Source organism: Cetorhinus maximus, chromosome 21 (assembly GCF_964194155.1).
Source record: "Cetorhinus maximus chromosome 21, sCetMax3.hap1.1, whole genome shotgun sequence".
Lineage (NCBI taxonomy): Eukaryota > Metazoa > Chordata > Chondrichthyes > Lamniformes > Cetorhinidae > Cetorhinus > Cetorhinus maximus.
In genome coordinates, this window is record NC_135899.1 from 95,644,343 (window position 1) to 95,658,643 (window position 14,301).

The following is a 14,301-nucleotide window of genomic DNA, read 5'->3' on the forward strand; positions in this document are numbered from 1 at the left end:
TGTGGACACTTAGTGAAACACTATTTGTTTATATAAAATTGGCATTGAAAAATAAGCTTCAAAGCCTTTGCATCTGATTTTTGATCATCAAATAATGGGTCAAATACGTACGGCTTTAAGATTAAAAAAAAGTAAGGTAATATATTTTCTTTTAAGCTAAACCCATAATGACCTAGTTCATAGCTGAGCATGCCACTTGTGAGGTATCAAGATTGCAATTCCTCACATGGCGACATCCAGATCTTGATCAAACTGTCAGAGGGAGAGATAGAAAGGGAGGGTTATTTTTAATTGATAAACTTTGAGGGAAGGTCAAGTGTAGGATGAAATATCATGAAGTTTGGAAAGAATAGATGGTTAATGAAGTAAATCAATCAATAGTGAAAATTGGTCAAGTGTTAAAAGTTGTAGATTATAGTAGGAAGAGTAAAGTGTGAAGAGGAAAGAGTACCAAGATTTTCAGAATTGGAGCTAAAATCAAGCAAGCTGCTTTCAAACCCCTTCTAATCAGGGTTACAGAGCAGCCCTGATGGAAGGAGTCTTTCAGCCCAGGGAATAAGAAAGAAAAATAAACAACGTAAACTAAAATCAAATCCATTAAAATAGCTCAATTATGGATCCCCTTTCCCTAGTATCCATTTGGTTTATGACTGGTTTAAAGCCTGCTTGAGACTTAGGAATTTAGTTGACACTTGAACCCCAGGTTGATATAATAGAATTCTGTGCAGTTATTAAATTATTTATAAACAAATTATTCATTTATTCACTCTTTGATTTTCCTGGGCTATGCTCTTATATTGTGTTAGAAATGTTTCCTTATTTCCCCAGAACATTAAGTTAATGGACAATCCCTGAATAGTTAATTGGATGGACACAACATTCCTATGTAAGTATCTTGTTTCCAGAGTTTCACCGATACAAGGGCTGCAAGTTTTGAAATTAATATTTCTACATTGTAACTGATGTCTTTATGATGGTGCTACCTTCAATTTGACATCACAATTTAGTGATGGAAAGCTGACACTGACCCATTTACAAGGAGTTCTTGGTTACTTGCATTGAAAGCTAATCAACAATTTCATTTTATTGCATATTTGGATGATTGAAAATAATTGGATGGTTACACTTGCTCTGTCAGGAACTGCAGCTTCAGTTCTTACCTTGATACACTTTAAAGAGGCTGTTGGTGATTAAATAAGATGTAGGAGAGCCTCTGAATCTTAAACCTACTCCAACATAGGATAGTGTGAGATCATTGGGGCAGAAATTGGTCTTGATGGCGATGCAGAATGGATATAGGAACATAGCAAATAGGAGTAGGAGTAGACCATTCGGTCCCTCAAGCCTGCTCCGCCATTCAAATAGATCGTGGCTGACCTTTTACCTCAACGCCATTTTCCTGCACTATTCCCGTATCCCCTGATGTCTTTAATATGTAGAAGTCTATCAATCTCTGTCTTGAGCATGTTCAATGACTAAGCTTCCACAGCCCTCTGGAGTAGAGAATTACAAAGATTCATCACCCTCTGAGAGAAGAAGTTTCTCCTCATCTCAGTCCTAAATGACCTGCCCCTTATTCTGAGACTGTGCCTCCTGGTTCTAGACTCACCAGCCAGGGGAAACACCCTTCCTGCATCTACTCTGTTGAGCTCTGTAAGAATTTGGTATGTTTGAATGAGAACACCTCTCATCCTTCTAAACTTGAGAGAATACAGGCCTCGTCTCCTCAATCTCTCCTAATAGGACAATTCCACCATCCCAGGAATTAGTCTGGTGAACCTTCATTGCACTCCCTCTATGGCAAGTATATACTTCCTTAGGTAAGGAGACCAAAACTGTGCATAATACTCCAGGTGCAGCCTCATCAAGGCTCTTTACAATTGCAGCAAGACATCTTTACTCCTGTACTCAAATTCGCTTGTGATGAAGGCTAACATACCATTTGTCTTCCTCATTGCTTGCTGAACCTGCATGGTAGCTTTCAGTGACTCATGAACAAGGACACCCAGTTTCCTTTGGACATCAACATTTCCCAATCTCTCACCATTTAAGAAATACTCTGCATTTCTGTTTTTCCTACCAAAGTGGATAAATTTACATTTTTCCACATTATATTCCATCTGCCATGTTTTTGCCCACTCACTTAGTCTGTCTAAATCCCCTCGATGTCTCTTTGCATTCTTCTCACAACTCACATTCCCACCAAGTTTTGTGTCATCAGCAAACTTGGAAATATTACATTTGGTCCCCACATCCAAATCATTGATATAGATTGTGAATAGCTAGGGCCCAAGTATTGATCCTTGCAGTACCTCACTAGTCACAGCCTGTCAACGCGAGAATGGCCCGTTTATTCTTACTCTTTGTTTTCTGTCCGTTAACCAATTCTCAATCCATGCCAGTACATTCCTCCCAATCCCATATGCTCTAATTTTGTTTACTACCCTCTTGTGTGGGACCTTGTCGAAAGCCTGTTGAAAATCCAAATACACCACATCCACTTGTCTCCCCTCTTCTATTCCATTAGTCACATCCTCAAAGGACTCCATGGCTTTGTTAAACATGATTTTCCTTTTCATAAATCCATGTTGACTCTGCCCAATCCTCCCATTATTTTCTAAGCGTCCAGTTATCACATCCTTTATAACAGCATTTTCCTGCTACTGATGTCAGCTAACAGGTCTGCAGTTCACTCCCCACTTTTTTAAATAGTGGGGTTACATTTGCCACCTTCCAATCTGTAGGAACCATCCCAGACTCTGTAGAATTTTGGAAAATGATCACCAATGCACCCACTATCTCTACAGCCACCTCTTTCAACACTCTGCGATGTAGATCATCAGAGACAGTAGTATCACAACTGTCGCAGGTTTAACCCCGCCACCCTTTACTATGGTTCCACCCCCCAGGTTACGCTGACCCCCTACCACCTGCATGGTTGCTGCAACTGGCCAGAATGAATTTAACCCCTTTGGTGTCCAGTTTACATTTTAGAAATTGTCCTTCCAATCACCCAAAGATTAAACTTTTCAATCCAAATTAGTTGGAATTTTCCTTTAAAAAGATGTGACATCTCAACAAGCTGCCAGTTTGTTTCTTCAAATTAAAAGTTCTATTTTTAGCACATTTACATGGCAACTGCCAACAATAATTTTATTTTTAAAGTGGTAATTATATAGTTGTTACATTCTCACATTACAACAGTGACTACATTTCAGAAGTACTTTATTGGCGATATGATACTTTGAGACATCCAGAGGCGGTGTAAAGTGCTAGATAAATACAAATCTTTCTTTTTTATCATAATACTATATGTGGCAACCAACTTAACTAACTGATGAAATAATCACTGACCACTTCACACATAAGTTCCCTCATGGACAGACTGTCGCAATTCACTGCACAGATTCCTGTGCAACATCCCAACATCCTATCGGCCATTACATTCTAGCCACCTGCTGAGACACATCATTGATCCTCACTTCATCTGAGTGCCTATTTGGACACACTGAGCACAATGACTGCCTCCCAATGCCACCAGACAGAGGTCACTTTGCCAATCAGATCTGCATAGATGCTTGTTCTAAAAATGGAGCTGATGAAAAGCAAGTCCTTGTGTTTCAGTAAGAAGAGTGATGGCAAATATTCCCTTTTTATTCAATATTCTTTTCCCAGTATCACAGAATGTTACACACTTCATCTGTCTTAACACTTTGAGACCAGAAATTCAGTGGGCGGCAATTTCAGCAATGGTGCTGCAATTACATCCTCAAGTGTAGATCCTGTTGGAATTGTGGAGCAGAGGAGGAATCTTGTTATTGTAGGGCAGGTTGGTACAAATGCCACATTAGGCACACCTCTGGTGCACCGTAGGGGCAGTAGCAACATGGATACAAAATTGGCTGAGTAATAGGAAACAGAGGGTAATAGTCAATGGATATTTTCTGGGCTCGAGAAAGGTTTGTAGTGGAGTTCCCCAGGGGTTGGTATTGGGACCCTTGCTTTTTCTGATACAAAGAACAAAGAACAAAGAAAAGTACAGCACAGGAACAGGCCCTTCAGCCCTCCAAACCTGCGCCGATCATATTACCCGTCAACTAAAACATTTTGCACTTCCGGGGTCCGTAACCCTCTCTTCCTATCCTATTCATGTATTTGTCAAGCTGCCTCTTAAACACCACTATCATACCTGCTTCCACCATCTCCTCTGGCAGCGAATTCCAGACACTCACTACCCTCTGTGTAAAAGACGTGCCCAGCACATCTCCTCTAAAGTTTTCTCCGCTCACCTTAAATCTATGTCCCCTAGTAATTGACTCTTCCACCCTGGGAAAAAGCTTCTGACTATCTACTCTGTCCATACCACTCATAATTTTGTAAACTTCTATCAAGTCGCTCCTCAATCTCAGTCGCTTTAGTGAGAACTGATATATATGAATGATCTAGATCTTGGTGTGCGGGGGACAATTTCAAAGTTTGCAGATGATACAAAACTTGGAAGCATTGCAAATTGTGAGGAGGAGAGTATAGAACTTCAAAAGGACATAGACAAGTTGGTGGAGTGGGCAGATAGGTGGCAGCTGAGGTTCAATGCAGAGAAGTGTGAGGTGATGCATTTTGGTAGGAAGAACTTGGAGAGACAATATAAAATAAGGGGTACAATTCTTAGGGGTGTGCAGAAGCAGAGAGACCTGGGTGGTTATGTGCATAGATCATTGAAGGTGGCAGCACAGGTGGAGAGAGCAGTTAATAAAGCATATAGTATCATGGGCTTTATTAATAGGGGCGTAGAGTACAAGAGCAGGGAGGTTATGCTGAGCTTATATAAGACACCAGTTAGATCTCAGCTGTGGTATCGTGTACAGCTCTGGGCGCCACACTATAGGAAGGATGTGATCACATTGTAGAGAGTGCAGAAGAGGTTTACAAGAATAGTTGTAGGGATGAAAAACTTGAGTTACTAAGATAGATTGGAGAAGTTGGGTCTGTTCTCTTTGGAGAGAAGAAGGCTAAGAGATTTGATAGAAGTGTTCAAAATCATGAGGGGGCTGAATAAAGTAGACAGGGAGAAGCTGTTCCCACTAGTCAAGGGATTGAGAATGAGGGGGCACAGATTTAAAGTTATTTGCAAAAGAAACAAATGTGATGTGAGAATTTTTTTTTTCGCACAGCGAGTGGTTCGGGCCTGGAACACACAGCCTGGAAGTGTGGTGGAGGCAGGTTCAATTGAGGCTTTCAAGGAGGGCATTAGATGATTATTTGAAAAGAAACAATGTGCAACCACCTGGGGGGATTTGTTTGCCCAGTTGCCCCATCCCCCTAAGCCCTTGAGGAGGCTAATATACTACCACTCACTCAATTAACCAGTCTTAACTGGGGTCTCGTCCAGTCTGGGCGTGGAGTCCCTTGCAGTCACGTCTTCTGAGAGGGAGACAGAGGTTTCATCTCTTACAAGGCAACCAGGAAACCCCTTGCACAAGAATATCTCTGCTAATTTCATATGTGCTCCATATGGTCTCCTCCTGCTCCTATTTCTTATCTTCTTGTCTGTTCTGCCACCTTCCCACTAGGAGACCAAGGGAGCTCCTGAGGAATTTTGAAGTATTTAAATATAGATTATATAGCTTAAATATAGATTATGATTACAGATTATAAATATAGTCTTTAAATATAGAGATTAACTGTAAGACTTTGAGGAATGAAAATTTGTTTGAATTGGATCCATCAATTTAAACTCATTTTTAAATAGGCAAAAACTTCATAATGTCTTGACTAGAGCAAATAATACCTGTCTAGTTATCAATCTTGATAATGGTCCATGAAGCTAGCATGTGAAAAGAAATGAGCTTTGATTTTAATATAAAAAGGTGAAGAATTCAAAAGGAAAGATTTTCCAGAAAACTGAAATGTTTCTAGTCTCTTTCAACGTCACATCATTTTTCCAATTGTGTTGTAATCACCCAGAAATTATGATTCCGGCACAGAAAGAAGCCACTCAGTCCATTGTGTTTGCGGCAGCTCTCTGACACAAGCCGATATGGGAAATAAACCCAACAATATCCACATAAAAAGGCCACAGACCAGGCTGATAGTGATTAATCTGCTCTGTTTTTTCACTCATCAGCCTGGCCTCACAATGACCCAACAAGACTGAATGTGAGCCAGGACTAATGAGAGATCAAAAAAGAATTCTCCTTTCTATACTGTAATTCAATAGTCCATTACAGGGTTGGCCAAACAGCAATTCGGGATATGTATGTGGCTCTAAGGTTTAGAAAGCTTGGCCAGACCTGGTCTATTATTAAGCTTAAGGGCCAAAAAAAAACAGATTTTAGTGATTGCCTCAGCACGCAATGCTTTTTTTTGTCAATTTTCAGCTAATGGATGAAATAGAAATGAAAAACATCATAAAGTCGAGACATTTGGTGGATCCAAAATATTCAGGCCTGCAGCAGGTTGAATGTGATTGGGTGGGGCAGCAGGGAGAAAGAGAAATAAAAGATGAGTGATATAATCCTGCCAAAAACATGGAACAGAACAACATGTACTCCTTTCATAAAATTGTGTTTATATATAACCATGCTGCAAAATCTCCATAATAACAGGACTATAACACAGATTGTGAGGAATAATATTTAACACTGTCAAAAACATTTAGGAGTTGAAGATTAAGTGAGCATTCTTGAACAAAATAAGACAACTAGATTTAGACTAGTGAAGCAGTGGTATAGTGGTATTATCACTGCACTAGTAATCCAGAGACCCAGAGAAAGCTCTGGGGACCAGGGTTTGAATCCTATCAGCTGGTGAAATTTAAACTGAGTTGCTAAATTGGTAATAAGGACCATGAAACAGTTGTCCCATCTAGTTCACTAATGATCTTCAGGGAAGCAAATTTGCCATCCTTACCTGGTCTGGCCTACATGTGATTCCAGACCTGCAGCTTTGTGGTTTACTCTTAACTGCCCTCTGACATGGCCCAGCAAGCCACTCAGTTGTATCAAACCGCTACAATGTCTAAAAGCAATGAAACCAGACGGACCACCCGGCATTGACCTAGACACCGGAAACGACAATGGCAAACTCTGCCCTGTCAACCTTGCAACACCCTCCTTACTAACATCTGGGGGCTAGTGCCAAAATTGGGAGAGCTATCTCACAGACTAGTCAAGCAACAGCCTGACATAGTCATCCTCACAGAATCATATCTTACAGATAATGTCGCAGACACCACCATCACCATCCCTGGGTAAGTCCTGCCCCACCGGCGGGACAGACCCAGCAGAGGTGGCAGCACAGTGGCATACAGTCAGAAGGGAGTTGCCCTGGGAGTCCTCAACATCGACTCTAGGCCCCATGAAGTCTCATGGCATCAGGTCAAACATGGGCAAGGGAACCGCCTGCTGATTACCACACACTGCTTCCCTCAGCTGATGAATCAGTGCTCCTCCATGTTGAACACTATTTGGAGGAAGCACTGAGAGTGGCAAGGGTGCAGAATGTTCTCTGAGTAGGGGGCTTCAATGTCCATCACCAAGAGTGGCTTGGTAGCACCACTACTGACTGAGCTGGCCAGTCCTAAAGGACATAGCTGCTAGACTGGGTCTGCGACAGGTGGTGAGGGAACCAAGAAGAGGGAGAAACATACTTGACCTTGTCCTCACCAGTCCTTACCAAAGAGAGGAGAGTACGAGAGGAGGGCCCTGGGACAGGCAATCAGCAGCACCTAGAGGATCTAGTCGATCTAGCATCTAATCTATACTCAAGTAGGAGTAAGGGTAAAATAAAAGCAAGGGTCCATATTCTATTTAATTAAGATATGTCTGGGGAACTCAGTACCGTGATTTGCACATCCTGCACTATGTGGGAAATCCTAGGCGCTCCATTAGTAATGGGTTGAAAGGTTATGGGGAGAGAGCGGGAAATTGGAGTTGAGGCCGAAATGAGATCAGCCATGATCGTGATGAATGGTGGGGCAGGCTTGAGGGGCTGAATTGCCTACTCCTGCTCCTAGTTCTTATGTTCTCCTGGTGGTCTGAATGACCATGCGTGCAGGAGGTGCCTCTGACTGGAGCAACTTGAGCTCCGGGTTTTGGAGCTTGAGTGGCAGCTGGGGGCACTAGAGGGCATTCACGAGGCTGAGAGGTTCATGGGTAGCCCGGGCAGGTGGAAGGTGTATCAGTTAGGGAGCATTTTGGAGATAGTGACCATAACTCAGTTAGATTTAGGATAGATATGGAAAAGGATAAGGTTGGGCAGGGAATAAAAGTCCTAAACTGGGGAAAGGCTAATTTTACTAAGATGAGATGCAATTTGGCCTAACTGGACTGGGAGCAGAAGTGCCTGGGCTGGAGGGTCTGAGCTATGAGGAAAGATTGGATAGGCTGGGGGTGTTTTCTTTGGAGTAGTGAAGGTTGAGAGGGGACCTGATAGAGGTGTATAAGATTATGAGGGGCATAGATAGGGTGGATAGGAAGGCAGTTTTTCCATTAGTAGTGGGGTCAATAACCAGGGGGCATAGATTTAAGGTAAGAGGTAGAAGGCTAAGAGGGGAGTTAAGGAGAAATCTTTTCACCCAGAGGGTAGTTGGAGTCTGGAACTCATTGCCTGAAAGGGTGGTTGAGTCAGAAACTCTCGTAACATTTAAGAAATATTTAGGTATTCACTTGCATTGCCATAGCCTCCAGGGCTATGGGCTAAGTGCTGGAAAACGGAATTAGTGTGGTCAGATCTTTGTTGACCAGCGTGGGCACGATGGGCCGAATTGCCTCCTTCTGTGCTGTAGGCGTCTATGAGTCTATGAGTTTCTACTTGTCACAGATGCATCTGTCTATGACATTATTGGTAGGAGTGAGCACCACAGAGCCCTTGTGGAGGGAGTTGGTTAGCTCAGTCGGCTGGTTGGCTGGTTTGTGATGCAGAGTAATACCAGCAGCATGGGTTCAATTCCTGTACTGGGTGAGGTCATCCATGAAGGACCTGGCTTCTCAATGTCACCCCACCCTCAGATTAAACTCACCACAAGTTGTCTCTCTCTGATGAGAGAGCAGCCTATGGTCCTCTGGGACTATGCTGACTTTCATTTTCATTTCCTTGTGGAGTCAAAGTCCTGTCTTCACATTGAGGATACCCCGCTTCGTGTTGTGTGGCACGACCATCGTGCTACGTAGGACAGATTTGAAACAAATCTAGTGGCTCAAAACTGGGCATCCATGAGGTGCTGTGGGCCATCAGCAGTAGCAGAATTGCACTCAACCACAATCTGTAACCGCATGGCCTGGCATATATCCCTGACTCTACCATTACCACCAAGCCAGGGGATCAAGTCTGGTTCAGTGAAGAGTGCTGGAGGGCATGCCAGGAGCAGCACCAGGCATACCTAAAAATGAGGTGTCAACCTGGTGAAGCTATTACACAGGACTACTTGCGTACCAAACAGCATAAGCAGCAAGTGATAGACATAGCTAAGCGATTCCACAACCAACAGATCAGATCTAAGCTCTGCAGTCCTGCCACATCCAGTTGTGAATGGTGATGGACAATTAAACAACTCACTGAAGGAAAAGGCTCTACAAATATCCCCATCCTCAATTATGGAGGAGCCCACCACATCAGTGCAAAAGATGAGGTTGAAGCACTTGCAACAATCTTCAGCCAGAAGTGCCAAGCGAATGATCCATCTCAGCCTCCCCCGGAGGTCCCCAGCATCACAGATGCCAGTCTTCAGCCAATTCGATTCACTCCACATGATATCAAGAAATGGCTGAAGGCACCTGGTACTGCAAAGGCTATGGGCCCTGACAATATTCTGACAATAGTACTGAAGACTTGTGCTCCAGAACTTGCCGCACCCCTAGCCAAACTTTTCCAGTACAACTACAACACTGGCATCTACCCGGCTATGTGGAAAACTGCCCAGGTATGTCCTGTTCACAATAAGCAGGACAAATCCAACCCAGCCAATTACCACCCCATCAGTTTACTCTCGATCGTCAGCAAAGAGATGGAAGGGGTCATCAACAGTGCTATCAAGCGGCACTTGCTTAGCAATAACCTGCTCACTGACACACAGTTTGGGTTCTTCCAGGGCCACTCAGCTCCTGAGCTCATTACAGCCTTGGTTCAAACATGGACAAAAGAGCTGAATTTCAGCGGTGATGTGAGAGTGGCTGCCTTTGACATCAAGGCTGCATTTGACCGAGTGTGGCATCAAGGAGCCCTAGCAAAACTGGAGTCAATGGGAATCAGGGGGAAAACTCTCCGCTGGTTGGAGTCATACCTAGCACAAAGGAAGATGGTTGTGATTGTTGGAGGTCAATCACCTCAGCTCCAGGACATCACTGCAGGAGTTCCTCAGGGTAGTGTCCAAGGCACAATCATCTTCAGCTGCTTCATCAAAGACCTTCCTTCCATCATAGGGTCAGAAAGTGGGGATGTTCGCTGATGATTGCACAATGTTCAGCACCATTCGTGACTCCTCAGATACTGAAGCAATCCATGTCCAAATGCAGCAAGGCCTGGACAATATCCAGGCTTGGGCTGACAAGTGGCAAGTAACATTCATGCCACACTAGTGCCAGGCAATAACCATCTCCAACAAGAGAGAATCTAACCATCACCCCTTGACATTCAATGGTATACCATCACTGAATCCCCCATTAACAACATCCTGGGAGTTACTATTGACCAGAAACTGAACTGGACTAGCCATATAAATACTGTGGCTACAAGAGCAGGTCAGAAGCTAGGAATTCTGTGGCGAATAACTCACCTCCTGACTCCCCAAAGCCTGTCCACCATCTACAAGGCACAAGTCAGGAGTGTGATGGAATACCCTCCACTTGCCTGGATGAATGCAGCTCCCACAACACTCGAAAAGCTTGACACCATCCAGGACAGAGCAGCCCGCTTGATTGACACCTCATCCACAAACATTCACTCCCTCCACCACTGACGTACAGTAGCAGCATCTTGTGTGTCATCTACAAGATGCATTGCAGGGACTCACCAAAGCTCCTTCGGCATCACCTTCCAAACCCTCAGCTGTTACTATCTAAAGGACAAGGGCAGCAGATGCATGGGAACACCGCCAGCTGGAAGTTCCACTCCAAGTCACTCAACATTCTGTCTTGGCAATAAATTGCATTTCCTTCACTGTCGCCGGGTCAAAATCCTGGAACTCCTTTCCTAACAGCACTGTGGGTGTACCTATGCCACATGGACTGCAGCGATTCACCACCACCTTCTCAAGGGCAATTAGGGATGGGCAATAAACGCTGGCCTTTCACATCCCGTGAAAGAATTAAAAAATGCTAAGCTGGGCATTTGCACTCCAGCAAATATCTCAAACCTAATAACTCCCAGATGATATTTTTCATTTCTACAGATGTTCTTATCATGTAGAATCTTTGTCCTGACCTTACCATATTCTAGTTTGGAATGAAGGGAATTACTTGCATCTGTACTGCAAACAAACATTCACTGCCTGTTCTTTTCTCTTGTGTTACACTTGCTTTTGTTCCTTGAATGTTTGCTGATGTGATTTTTAACAATCTCCTTTGTCTCAGGCAATCTGGATCATCTAACTTAGCTGTACATTGTCCCTGCTTGTTTTCAGCCAATAGCAGGGATTTCAATTGCACTAAATTTAATATTTTAATAGTCAGAAATCTTAAAATGTGACTGGAGACTTGGGGCCGAAATGATTTATTTATCTGTCATGGAGCTAGTTTAATTTTATAAAACTATGGCTTAGTCATACTGTAAATATTCGCTATAAACATAGACTCCCTCAGGCGTGGCCAGCAACACCCACATCCCGTGAATTAATAAAACAAAAGTCAGTCTGCTTGTTCAGGTATTAAGCAGGTGAGCTATGTAGAGCAGGAAGATCTCACGTTCAACCCTGTTCTATGTTGTGTGATTTTAGGCATGATGTTGGAGTGGTGCTGGAATTAGTGTCAGGTCTTCTGGGTTAATAAAAGAAAAATTTGTCAGGATTCTTCCTGATCAACATTGAGTAACCCCTGGCTTAAAATGCAGAGATGAGGGCAGATTGGCCTCAGTTAGCCTGAAGCTTTGTGCTGGAGTTGCAGTGGCTTCTGGTGAGACCAGGAGCAGGAAAAAAATATGGGCTGGAATCTTGTTGCAGCTTTGAGTGTCCCAACAGCGGGACCGGAAGTGTGCAGGACTTCTGTTTGTAGGCAGGATGACTGACCATGCAGCGGCCAGCCAATAAAATATTCATGGATGAGGAGCCTGGCCAATCATGCGGCAAGAGTGGGCTGGAAGTCGATGACACCGTCGTTACCTCAGGGGGTTGAAGGTCTGGGCTCCATATCTAGAGGGCACCCAGACGTGTTGTGTGAGCAGGTGCCTTGAGACTACGCTTGCTGCAAGAATCTTCTGATCTTTCCCCCTCCCCAGTTAACCTCAACTGCTGCTATCATCTGCTATTCTGGAGTGATGTCTCAGGGCCAATGGTTTAGCAATGCCTCCCTGCAGATTCTCTTCCAGGCCATTCAGGATCTGCAAGAGGTCCTGTTTCCCAGTGATGGCAGCAGGAGCCATTTCCACCTGATCAATGTGGCCAGGACAAAGATCACAGCAGAGGTTAGCAACCATGGACTCCACAAACAAACTGGGTCCAGTGCAATAAAAGGCTCAACAACCTGCTGGGCTCTGCAAAGGTAAGTGTGACAATATAATCAAAATAGACTGGGTAAACCTATTGAGCACTAATGCTGTGAAAGACCAGTTTCTGGAGTGTGTTAGGAATGGTTTTCTAGAGCAGTATGTTGAGGAAACGACTAGAGGACAAACTATTTTAGATCTAGTATTATGTAATGAAAAAGGGATAATTAATTATCTCATTGTAAAAGAACTTTTAGGGATGAGTGACCACAATATGATAGAGTTTTACATGATGTTTGAAAGTGAGGTAGTTCACTCTGAAGCAAGGGTGTTAAAGTTGAATAAAGGAAATTACGAAGGCATGAGGGACAAATTGGCTGAGGTGGATTGGGAAAATACATTCAAAGGTATGACTGTACATGGGCAATAGATAGTCTTCAAAGAACTATTACATAGCTTACAGCACCTATACATTCCTTCAAGGTGCAAAACCCCCAAAAAAGTCAGTGAACCATAGCTGACAAAGGAAGTTAAAGGATTGTATAAGATTAAAAGAAAAGACTTATAAAGTTACCAGAAGTAGTTGTAAACCTCAGGATTGGGAGGTTTTTAGAAACAGCAAAGGGAGACCAAGAAATTGTTAAAGAAAGGGAGATTAGATTATGAATGCAATCTAGCAAAAAACATAAAAACAGACTGTAAAAGCTTCTATAGTTATGTAAAAAGGAAGCATTTGGCTAAGACAAATGTGGATCCATTACAGGTAGAGTCAAGAGAATTCATAATGGGGAATAGAGAAATGGCAATGAAGGTAAATGATTACTTTGTGTCTGTTTTCACTGAGGAAGATACAGGAAATCTCCCAGATTTAGAGGTCAAGGGGCCAGGGAGAATGAGGAATTGAAGGAAATTAGTATAAGTAAGAAGGTTATATTGGAGAAATTAATGGGACTGAAAGTTGATAAGTCCCCAGGACCTGATATTCTGCATCCCAGAGTGTTGATAGAGGTTGCTATAGAGATAGTGAATGCATCAGTGATCATTTTCCAAAATTCTATAGATTCTGGAATGGTTCCTGAAAATTGGAAATTAGCAAAAGTCACCCCACTATTTAAGAAGGGAGGGAGAGAGAAAACAGGGAACTACAGACCTGTTGGCTTTGCATCAGTAGTAGGGAAAATACTAGAATCTATTCTAAAGGATGTGATAAATGAATACTTGGATAATCATGATCTGATTGGACATAGTCAGCATGGATTTGTGAATAGGAAATCATGTTTGATGAGCTTGTTAGAGTTTTTTTGAGGATGTTATCAACACAATTGATAAAGGAGAGTCGATGGATGTAGTATACTTGGATTTTCAGAAGGCCTTTGATAAAGTCCCCCACAGATTAGTAAAACAAAAGCACATGGGATAGGAGGTAATATACTGGCATGGATTAAGAATTGGCTAACAGGCAGAAAACAGAGAGTAGGAATAAATGGGTCATTCTCGCGTTGACAGGCTGTGACTAGTGGGATACCACAAGGATCAGCATTTGGGCTCCAGCTGTTCACAATATATATCAATGATTTGGATGTGGGGACCAAAAGTAATATTTCCAAGTCTGCGGATGATACAAAGCTAGGGGGGAATGTGTGTCGTGAGGAAGCTGTAAAGCGGCTA

The 14,301-nt window shown here is 43.0% G+C and overlaps 1 protein-coding gene across 1 annotated transcript in view; it reads left to right on the forward strand.

Moving 5' to 3' along the window:
* Positions 1-842: 842 nt before the first annotated feature.
* LOC144696157 (syncoilin-like) overlaps positions 843-14,301 on the forward strand; it is a 61,965-nt gene continuing 48,506 nt past the window's right edge. The window contains exon 1 of the mRNA XM_078567514.1: positions 843-886. The gene's annotated coding sequence lies outside the window, so the exon portion shown is untranslated. The remainder of the gene's footprint in view (positions 887-14,301) is intronic.